This window comes from Haliotis cracherodii, unplaced genomic scaffold, assembly GCF_022045235.1.
Source record: "Haliotis cracherodii isolate W230 unplaced genomic scaffold, xgHalCrac1.p SCAF_1, whole genome shotgun sequence".
Classification (NCBI taxonomy): domain Eukaryota; kingdom Metazoa; phylum Mollusca; class Gastropoda; order Lepetellida; family Haliotidae; genus Haliotis; species Haliotis cracherodii.
In genome coordinates this window covers 37940978-37953226 of record NW_027266264.1, presented here as the reverse complement: position 1 = coordinate 37953226, position 12249 = coordinate 37940978, and positions in this window count along the sequence as shown.

Sequence of the window (12249 nt, the reverse complement as noted above, 5' to 3'; positions counted from 1 at the left end):
CCCCAGTCCTGTACTGTGTGTTGAGCGGAGAAGTTGTCCCCAGTTTTGTACTGTGTAGAGCGGTGTAGTTGTCCCCAGTCCTGTACTGTGTGTTGAGCGGTGTAGTTGTCTCCAGTCCTTTACTATGTGTTGAGCGGTGTAGTTGTCCCCAGTCCTGTACTGTGTTGAGCGGAGAAGTTGTCCCCAGTCCTGTACTGTGTTGAGCGGTGTAGTTGTCTCCAGTCCTTTACTATGTGTTGAGCGGTGTAGTTGTCCACAGTCCTGTACTGTGTGTTGAGCGGTGTAGTTGTCCCCAGTCCTGTACTGTGTGTTGAGCGGTGTAGTTGTCCCCAGTTTTGTACTGTGTGTTGAACGGTGAAGGCGGTCCCCAGTTCTATACATTCTGTGAGCGGTGCAGGCGGTCCCCAGTTCTATACATTCTGTGAGCGGTGAAGGCGGTCCCCAGTTCTATACATTCTGCGAGCGGTGTAGGCGATCCCCAGTTCTATACATTCTGTGAGCGGTGTAGGCGATCCCCAGTTCTATACATTCTGTGAGCGGTGCAGGCGGTCCCCAGTTCCATACATTCTGTGAGCGGTGAAGGCTGTCCCCAGTTCTATACATTCTGTGAACGGTGTAGGCGATCCCCAGTTCTATACATTCTGTGAGCGATGTAGGTGATCCCCAGTTCTATACATTCTGTGAGCGATGTAGGTGATCCCCAGTTCTATACATTCTGTGAGCGGTGTAGGCGATCCCCAGTTCTATACATTCTGTGAGCGGTGAAGGCGGTCCCCAGTTCTATACATTCTGTGAGCGGTGTAGGCGATCCCCAGTTCTATACATTCTGTGAGCGGTGAAGGCGGTCCCCAGTTCTATACATTCTGCGAGCGGTGTAGGCGATCCCCAGTTCTATACATTCTGTGAGCGGTGAAGGCGGTCCCCAGTTCTATACATTCTGTGAGCGGTGAAGGCGGTCCCCAGTTCTATACATTCTGCGAGCGGTGTAGGCGATCCCCAGTTCTATACATTCTGTGAGCGGTGAAGGCGGTCCCCAGTTCTATACATTCTGTGAGCGGTGTAGGCGGTCCCCAGTTCTATACATTCTGCGAGCGGTGTAGGCGATCCCCAGTTCTATACATTCTGTGAGCGGTGTAGGCGATCCCCAGTTCCATACATTCTGTGAGCGGTGAAGGCTGTCCCCAGTTCTATACATTCTGTGAACGGTGTAGGCGATCCCCAGTTCTATACATTCTGTGAGCGATGTAGGTGATCCCCAGTTCTATACATTCTGTGAGCGATGTAGGTGATCCCCAGTTCTATACATTCTGTGAGCGGTGAAGGCGGTCCCCAGTTCTATACATTCTGTGAGCGATGTAGGTGATCCCCAGTTCTATACATTCTGTGAGCGGTGCAGGCTGTCCCCAGTGCTATACATTCTGTGAGCGGTGAAGGCGGTCCCCAGTTCTATACATTCTGTGAGCGGTGAAGGCGGTCCCCAGTTCTATACATTCTGTGAGCGGTATAGGGCGACGGTTGTGCCGTGGATTCCCCGCAGACAGTGTTTGGCCAGATTCCCATGGCTGTATACTGGGTGAATGACAGATGGACACGGTGACGTCACACCAGACAGACAGATGGGTGGGTGGGAGTAAACATTTCGACATATGTTTGGTGCCAGATATCAACGATTAATCACCACTCACTAGCCTACGCCATGACACTTTATACACTTCTAATTTGGAGGCTTGTTCAAATAAACTGTACCAATTGCATTCCCAGCTGGGATTCTGGGCCACACTGTGCACGTCCCACAGGTAGGAGAGTTTTGTCTGGAAGATGCCGGCTAACTCACTTATGTAATGAAGGACGATGTAGGCGTAAGTGTATTGTAGTGTTCCCATCGTGGGTGGGTTAGTTTCACAATACTGTTAAGACTATTCCAGCCATGTTTGAAGTACCAGAAATGGACTTCACGTTATACCAGCATGGTCACTTAATACCATAGCTACAGTCCATGGTACTAGTGTGGGGAATAGATCTGACGTGACGACGCGTTACCCACTGGGCCACCGCATCACTGCAGTCGTAGATACATAGAGGAAGAGTGGCGGTACGTGGTGAAGATGCCTCGCAATGCTCATCGTTACCTTAATGTTCGCGCAATGGAATCGCCATTTGATCACGTAACCCGATAATTGTACCACAGACAGAACAGATCCTAGGGTTGTGCTGCAAATGCGTTCCTCCATGTCGGGCAATATTCCTGCAGCTCCAGCCCTTGGTGTCTACATTTCACAACTTTTGAGATACAATCGGGCATGCTCTTTATACCAAGATTTCAAAGAGCGCCATACGACTCCAGCTCAGAAGTTGTTTGATCAAGGTTACAACATTCAAGGTCTCAGTGAAGCTGTCTTTTTTATGGTAGACATGTGGAGGGCGTTTTCCATTCTGACGCATCAGTGACAATAATGATGTCCGATGCAATTCCCAATTTCTACTTGTACCTTGTGTTCCCGTGCTATTTGATAGCGATTCATAAACACATGCTCATGAAATAGTCGAAATCATACACTCGACTCAGCCTTTGGCCGGGAATTCTAATGAATATGGAAGGAGTTTTGTCGCTGTTATTTTCACCCAAAAGGTAATGACTACCACGTCAAACATGGATGTTTTGTTTGTTTGTTTGTTTGTTTGTTGTTTAATCCCGCACTCAGCAATATTCCAGCTATATGACGGCGGCAAAGATGGATGTCATGAAGGGGGATCAATAATGCTTTTAAAGGAAAAGATGGTTCATATTTTTAACTTCCACCATCAAGTGTGGGACGGGTTCACATTATAGGGTTTAACCTCAAGGAAGTGGGAGTGTATGTGTGTGTGCGCGTGTGTGTGTATGTGTGCGTGTACATTTGTATGCGTGTGCGCGTTTGTGTACGTATGTGCGCGCGTGTGTGTATGTGTGTGCGTGCGTGTGTGTGTATGTGTGTGCGTGTGTATGTATGCGTGAACGTCGGGGAAATGTTTGATCTGAAGCATAAATATTGGGGAAAGGAAGAGGCAACATACGATGCCAACATCGCAGAACACGACTATCTCTCCCTGGCATCCCGCATCCCTGCACTCTCACAGGAGACCGGACAGGATGTTATCCTCAGCAGCACCTCACCTGTATGTTTTATACGCCTTGGCCCGTTGTTATCGCAAGCTGTGTCTGAGTTGTTAAAACATGCCATAATGAACCTGTAACACGAAGCTACAAGAAACAGAACCACTCTGTCTTCCCGAACAACAAACAATTCGCAGAATGACAGGAGCATGTAGATGCAGTATAATTCAACCGAGGTTCTGGTGAGCTGTCCTGGAAGAGGGAGTTTCAAAGCCGTCCACCAGGGGAATCAGGCCATGACGTCATTGAGGCATGTCAAGATACCCAAGAAGGATGGTGACGAGAGCGTATAGAGACTATCACTGTCAAGTTTGTACCGTGTAGACGAGAAGGTAGAAAACGAAAGATGTACCAGATAAGTTGCCTTTCACTTGTGGCTACATTTTATATGAAGTTCACACATTGTCTATTACAGATATCAATCGCTATCGCCAGAGAATAACCAGTCTCAATTATCCGACGATACAGATTCCATTAAAAGGCAAAATAGCGGTGGAAGTATATTAAAGGATCACTTTAAATCAGTAATGACCCCTGGTGTGAAAACATAATTTCTTCTGGACTCGAAGTGGTAGATGTGTGTATGACCTACTAGGGCTGATGTTGCAAGTTAATCTCCACTTTGTCCATGCTGCGAACAATGATCCTTACCAGATCTTGGTTTGGTCTTGAGATCGCAGGCAAAGTAGTAGTTTGTTCCAAAGGAAAGGTCCACGTTTACAGAGAGATTTGTCACCAAATGATTTTGTTCTTGTCTATTGAACATGTAGAAGGAAACTTGTCACTGGAGCGGATAGATCTTGTTGGCTGGTAGGGATTCAGAAGTTGAGATATTGTGGCGCTTGTCCTTTCACACTCTTGAAAACAAGAAGAAGGATTTAGTGCTTGATTCTGAACGTGATGGGAAGCCAATGAAGTGTTACCATGACAGGAATCATGTGTTCAATATGTTCGGTTCTGGTTAACCTTGCAGCTGCATATATGCTAGTATGAAGTTGGCGAGTCATTTGCAATGCTTAAGTATTTTTGCCCAACCAATCGTTTTCTACATTCACGACATTTTCATCTGGTTTAACTATACTCTTGAAATATCACAGCGGCGTTAAACCCAACTCAATCACTCGCCCAAATGTCAAATGTCAAGGTAACTGTCATTCACACACGAAGTGGCTTCTAACCAACGTCAGTAGGGACTCCGAGCTAGACTAGGTCCCACGTACCCTATTCGTGTCTTGACAGGCGACTGACTGGATGGAGTTGTCAAGATGGGTGACCCGACGGACTGTGACGATGCTCTTCATATCAACCACTGGTTGGACTGTGCCAGACTCCATTATTGTTTAGGCTGCTGTGATATAACTGGAAAACTGTGTCATTACGCAACAAACAAACAACTTGTAAATAGTGTCATTCAGAAAGTATGTCACAGTGACTTTATATTTTTGCAACACTTTGCACCTAGAACGCCTCTCACCTGTGTTCGGCGAAGGAGGCCGCCTAGAAGACGAATAGAACGCCTGAGTACGCGATCGATTCACACCACATGGTACCCTGTGTGAAGTCCAAAGTCATACTCTCCCACTTATTAACGAAAGATCAAGGTCACTCCTTTTGGAATATGCTTCCAACAATCTCTGGATTACAGTGTATAACCTGTCATTCAAATTCTAGCCGTGAAGATCCGGGGTGGAATAGGTCTTCAGCAACTCATGCTTGTCGTAAAAGGCGACCACGCTTGTCGTAAGAGGCGACTTACGTATCCCAATTGCGTGGATCAGTGCTCATGATGTCAATCACTGGATTGTCTGGCCCAGACTCAATTATTTACAGACCGCCGTCATATAGCTGGAATATTGCTGAGTGCTGCGTTAAACAAAACAAAATCATTCAAATTCATGTAAGAATTACATCTGAGTCAGACACACCACTTGAGATATACATAGTTACTGCTTACATCTACACTTCCAGCCGTTATGCTTGAAATGATAGGTTTTCCATAGAACAAAGAACACGGATTGTTTGATATACAGATAATGTAAGCCACATTTATTGGCGCAGAATAGCACCTGTATTAGTCCAATGAAGAATCATTTCCAGCCGGTTTGGGTTTGTTGCCAGTGTATACAAGGCGAAACTGACCAAGAAGAGTGACCCTCCACGAAGCGGTCGTATCGCTCCGACGAACGTAAGTCGTGTTATGTTGTCTTGTAGTAGTTACAATCGTCTCAGCCCCAGAATCACTTGTGGAACGTGCAGTAATGGACCAGGACCGAGTTGTATACCCGCCGTGCAGACGGTGGTAGTACAGTTGTGGTGCGGTCCACTGTAAAAACAACCCCAACAGGTTCGCTTGGTGTGGTGACGTTAAACGTCGCGTTCAATATTATTGCACATATATAGCCATGCACGTGTGTGTGTGGCTGACTATACTAGTCCGGACTAATGAAGAGTAATTAGTGCTGGCCAACTGAGATACCATGTCGCTGTTTATCATGAATAGCCCACTCAGACACAGTATACTGACTCCGAGCCGATCAGTCCTTGCTTTAGCCCCTTAATGCCGAGCGCCAACCGATTCAATTCGTCGCCTCTTACGAGAAGAGATGGGGTGCTGGGGACCTGTTATAACTCAGGTCCCCGTGGGGTGAATCCAGTGTCAACAATGGACTTTTGGGAGAACAGCTTAGGTCACTTATTTAAACAACTGTGGAATATATTGTGTTAACAATGTTACAATAAGCGGACAAGTCAGATAAGGCAAAACGGAATAAAACTTAGTCTCATAGATTTAACTTATCTTCGACATTTATTTTCAATCATTCTTTGCAATAATTTGCAATAACCATAAAGCGATGACATATCTAACAGGTTCGTGAAAGAATATGGACTAAATAAGCAAAAAGCGCTTAGAAATATTGTCTTTGAGTTTTGTTCCGGAAACAGTTTTGTATGATTCAGTTACAATCCAACAGTCGCACAATAAGGTTCATCTCGGGTTTGGGGAAATATTTGAGGGATTGCTATCTGCGTTCAGCAGACCATGACCGTCTTGTCTCACGTGTATATTATGTCACTAGGTCAAACCTGTGCATTCTTGGATTATGTAGTCAGATTTCTGATGGTATTCTGTGTCGTCTTACATTTCAATCCGACTGAAACCTGATAATGAAGCATTGCAACCCACAGTCAGGGTCCTACGACCCCAGGGGACCCGATTCTTGCTCTTTAAACGAAATTAAAGGGTGAACTTTAAACCAGAGACCAAATACCGATCGGTTTTAACGCTGATACTTTTCATGTATATATTGAGCATTTCTCGAACACAAGTCTGTATGAAGACAAGCTTGATAGAGATACCCAAAGGACTGCACCTGTAGTTCACGGCGTTTAATGAAGACCGTCCTTGTATACAGATCCCTCCCCACCCCCAGCCTCATGTCTCCTCCAGCCAATATTGCTATTCGTCTATTGTTATATAACGCCGAGTCGCTTTTCAGAAGAACATGTCAATTTTCTTTGTGAAAAGGTATTATCTGAGGAAGAAAGGGCCGTCAGTGACACGAGCAGCACTTGTCAATGCCATACTCGTGTCACCAGTGTCGTGATAGATCACCTTGGCAGCTGCTCGCAAACATCCTTCTCACTCCAGCCGCTATCTAACATACGACAATTGCCGGCTTATCACCGATTTTGCATGTTAAAAGTCATTTTTTGAAATGTCACTTGCGACTTTGTAACCACAATGCAAGAGAGCAGCATTCACAGTCATGTCGCTTTATGCGTCATTGATGTGTTGTCGAATCATCTACATATTAAGTGAAATGAACCGACCTTCCACCGTGGTCGTTTGTCACCACACATTAGGTCTACATGTAGTTGATGAATCATAATATTTATGAGGCTTTGACACATGTTCATTATATTGTTAGCATACCTTATAACTTGTCTCTCGAAGCCAAATTCGGATATAACGAAAAATCGGCTACAGGGAAGGCAACCATTTAAGTTCCCTTGATGTTGGGGACTTTCTTATGTGACAGGTGATTGCCGATTCTGCTAAAAAGAAACATGAACTATTTTGATTAACAAATGAGGATCAGGTAGTTGCAATACGTAATCTGGCAGACTAATGTATGCCATCTTACCACGTTGATGCATCGTCCCCATTTGATGCATCTGACACATTTTGCTCCATCGATGCACCTTGCCCTATCGATGTATCGTTCCCTTTAGTGCATAGTGCCCCATCGATGTATCGTTCTCCTTTAATGCATCGTGCCCCATCGATGTATCGTTTTAACATGTACATCGTTAAGCTAGACACGTCTGTTCCAGTGAAAGTGTTTATTAGGCCCAACATGCATATCATTAAGCTATACACGTCTGTTCAAGTGAAAGTGTTTATTAGACTTAACATGTACATCATTAAGCTAGACACGTCTGTTCCAGTGAAAGTGTTTATTAGACTTAACATGTACATCGTTAAGCTATACACGTCTGTTCCAGTGAAAGTGTTTATTAGTCTCAACATGTACATAGTTAAGCTAGACACGTGTGTTCCAGTGAAAGTGTTTATTAGACCCAACATGTACATAGCTAAGCTAGACACGTCTGTTCCAGTGAAAGTGTTTATTAGACTCAACATGTACATCGTTAAGCTATACACGCCTGTTCCAGTGAAAGTGTTTATTAGGCCCAACATGCATATCATTAAGCTATACACGTCTGTTCAAGTGAAAGTGTTTATTAGACTTAACATGTACATCATTAAGCTAGACACGTCTGTTCCAGTGAAAGTGTTTATTAGACTCAACATGTACATCGTTAAGCTAGACACGTCTGTTCCAGTGAAAGTGTTTATTAGGCCCAACATGCATATCATTAAGCTATACACGTCTGTTCAAGTGAAAGTGTTTATTAGACTTAACATGTACATCATTAAGCTAGACACGTCTGTTCCAGTGAAAGTGTTTATTAGACTTAACATGTACATCGTTAAGCTATACACGTCTGTTCCAGTGAAAGTGTTTATTAGGCCCAACATGCATATCATTAAGCTAGACACGTCTGTTCCAGTGAAAGTGTTTATTAGACTCAACATGTACATCGTTAAGCTATACACGCCTGTTCCAGTGAAAGTGTTTATTAGGCCCAACATGCATATCATTAAGCTATACACGTCTGTTCAAGTGAAAGTGTTTATTAGACTTAACATGTACATCATTAAGCTAGACACGTCTGTTCCAGTGAAAGTGTTTATTAGACTCAACATGTACATCGTTAAGCTAGACACGTCTGTTCCAGTGAAAGTGTTTATTAGGCCCAACATGCATATCATTAAGCTATACACGTCTGTTCAAGTGAAAGTGTTTATTAGACTTAACATGTACATCATTAAGCTAGACACGTCTGTTCCAGTGAAAGTGTTTATTAGACTTAACATGTACATCGTTAAGCTATACACGTCTGTTCCAGTGAAAGTGTTTATTAGTCTCAACATGTACATAGTTAAGCTAGACACGTGTGTTCCAGTGAAAGTGTTTATTAGACCCAACATGAACATAGTTAAGCTATACACGCCTGTTCCAGTGAAAGTGTTTATTAGACTCAACATGTACATCATTAAGCTATACACGCCTGTTCCAGTGAAAGTGTTTATTAGACCCAACATGAACATAGTTAAGCTAGACACGTCTGTTCCAGTGAAAGTGTTTATTAGTCTCAACATGTACATAGTTAAGCTAGACACGTCTGTTCCAGTGAAAGTGTTTATTAGTCTCAACATGTACATAGTTAAGCTATACACGCCTGTTCCAGTGAAAGTGTTTATTAGTCTCAACATGTACATAGTTAAGCTATACACGCCTGTTCCAGTGAAAGTGTTTATTAGTCTCAACATGTACATAAGTTAAGCTATACACGCCTGTTCCAGTGAAAGTGTTTATTAGTCTCAACATGTACATCGTTAAGCTAGACACGTCTGTTCCAGTGAAAGTGTTTATTAGTCTCAACATGTACATAGTTAAGCTAGACACGTGTGTTCCAGTGAAAGTGTTTATTAGACTCAACATGTACATCGTTAAGCTATACACGCCTGTTCCAGTGAAAGTGTTTATTAGTCTCAACATGTACATAGTTAAGCTATACACGCCTGTTCCAGTGAAAGTGTTTATTAGTCTCAACATGTACATCGTTAAGCTAGACACGTGTGTTCCAGTGAAAGTGTTTATTAGTCTCAACATGTACATAGTTAAGCTAGACACGTCTGTTCCAGTGAAAGTGTTTATTAGACCCAACATGTACATAGTTAAGCTATACACGCCTGTTCCAGTGAAAGTGTTTATTAGTCTCAACATGTACATCGTTAAGCTAGACACGTCTGTTCCAGTGAAAGTGTTTATTAGTCTCAACATGTACATAGTTGAGCTAGACACGCCTGTTCCAGTGAAAGTCTTTATTAGACTCAACATGTACATCGTTAAGCTAGACACGTCTGTTCCAGTGAAAGTGTTTATTAGTCTCAACATGTACATAGTTAAGCTAGACACGCCTGTTCCAGTGAAAGTCTTTATTAGACTCAACATGTACATCGTTAAGCTAGACACGTCTGTTCCGGTGAAAGTGTTTATTAGACGCAACATGCACATCGCTAAGCTAGACACGTCTGTTCCAGTGAAAGTGTTTATTAGACGCAAAATGTACATCGTTAAGGTATACACCTCTGTTCCAGTGAAAGTGTTTATTAGACTCAACATGTACATCGTTAAGGTATACACGCCTGTTCCAGTGAAAGTGTTTATTAGACTCAACATGTACATCGTTAAGCTATACACGTCTGTTCCAGTGAAAGTGTTTATTAGACGCAACATGCACATCGCTAAGCTATACACGCCTGTTCCAGTGAAAGTGTTTATTAGTCTCAACATGTACATAGTTAAGCTATACACGCCTGTTCCAGTGAAAGTGTTTATTAGTCTCAACATGTACATAGTTAAGCTATACACGCCTGTTCCAGCGAAAGTGTTTATTAGTCTCAACATGTACATAAGTTAAGCTATACACGCCTGTTCCAGTGAAAGTGCACGTGAGCGTCTTGACTTTATCAATTAAAGCTGACTTTGTCGTCTTTGCAACCAAACAACTCACGTGTATATTGTAGAATAGAACACAGAACACATTTGTTGTACAAAATAGAACCACAAGGGGTCGTTTACAGTTTATACAATGGCATACATATTTTTCTTTAAAAAAAAGTAAACATATACTAGTATGTATAAAGAAAATGTATGAGCTGTGTTAAACAGATCTGTCACAGCTTACAATTAGTTTGATCATCTTGGGGGGCACGGGTGGCCCAGTCCGCGATTCGCTGTGCAGAGTTGCGTCCCTTTGGCACGCCAGAAACCTATGATTGTGGGTTCGAATCCCGGTTCGCCCCAATTATGTTTCTAGGTCTGTCAGCACCATACCCATGCTTGTAGGTTTCACCGAAGTGGTAAACGTCCAAGACCTGCATCGCCTAGGGCTTTCCTCCCACATTAAGCTGACACGCCGTGATATAACTGGAATACTGTTAAAAGCGGTGTTAAACCCAACTCAATACATGTTTGAATGAGATGCCTGTCCTATTTGAGTCTCTATTGATAGTCTCCCTTGAGCCTATATTTTATAAACCTTTATCACCTCACCTGCCACTCTTCTCTCGAGGCGGGGCGGTCGGGGAACCTAGTGGTTAAAGTGTTCGCTCGTCACGCTGAAGATCCGGGTTCGACTCCCCACATGGGCACAATGTGTGAAGCTCATTTCTGTTGTCCCCCGCCGTGATATTGCTGGAATATTGCTAAAAGCGTCGTAAAACCACACTCACTCACTCACTCCCATCGAGTCCCCGACATTAAGAGACATGAGGGTTTATTTATACTCTAGGATTCCTTTAAAGAATTAGTCTCTTAAAAACTCAAACAGATCTATATTTCGGGGACTGCATGTGATGCTATCCTATTGGGCGAAATCCATTGGTTGATGTGCTACTTCACTGGGTCTAAGTATATAACGTAGTTGGTTAGAACAACGGTCAGCCTTACCAGAATGTATCGTTATCGACGCTCCAGTAATAAGATCATACACTTTATAAAAGCCGTGTTTGGGGGCCAACTATATCGTGGTATATGTGCATCCTGTCAAAGTCAGCCATGGCGACCACGTTGTCTGCCCCTGTGAATGTGTTGTGCGCGCCTCCCGTAACACCATCGTCGATTATCCCCGCTATCTGGCATTAAATTGCGATCAAAATATCTCTATCTCCCTTCAATCAAATTTATCACCGATTGCCTCATTTCAAACCGCTGGTTCGTAGAGAGATAGAGTTAGCCGACAAAACGCTAATTATGATCAAGAACAGCGAAAGAATCGTTCTTTTCTGTGATAAATATCAAATCTGCACGATATGGTGACATCGTAATTTGTCCATCGCATAAATTGACCAACAGGAGAAAAGCATGGTAATGAATGTTTTTTGAAACGACACTCAATTTACATTTCCACGCGTGATAAAATTGTTCTTTTTCGTCCAACCTTATCGACCGGATTAAGTTATTCCCGCTCTGTGAACTGGCTTCTCAAGTGTACGTTACACGCTAAGTACATGCACCCTTAGCCTCAAGTTTACACACCACCCAGTTCACTCCAAGTCTCTCCCCGGTAGACCCCCCCCCCCCCCCCCCCACCACCCTCACACACACACACACCAACCACCACCACCCAGTGCACCCCAATCTCCCACCACCATCATTCTGCGCACCCCCAACCTCACATTTACATACCACCCAGCGAACCTACGGTACCCCCCCCCCCCCCCCCTCCCCCCCCCCCACCAGCCAGGGCACCCCCAACCTCACGTTCACACACCACCCAGCGCATCCCCAGTACACACCACCACCACTCCACCACATTCCCCACCACCACCCAGTGCACCCCAAACCTCACGTTCCCACACCACCCAGTGCACCCCAACCTCACGTTCACACACCACCCAGCGCATCCCCAGTACACCCAACACCACTGCCCAACGCACCCCAAACCTCACATTTACATAC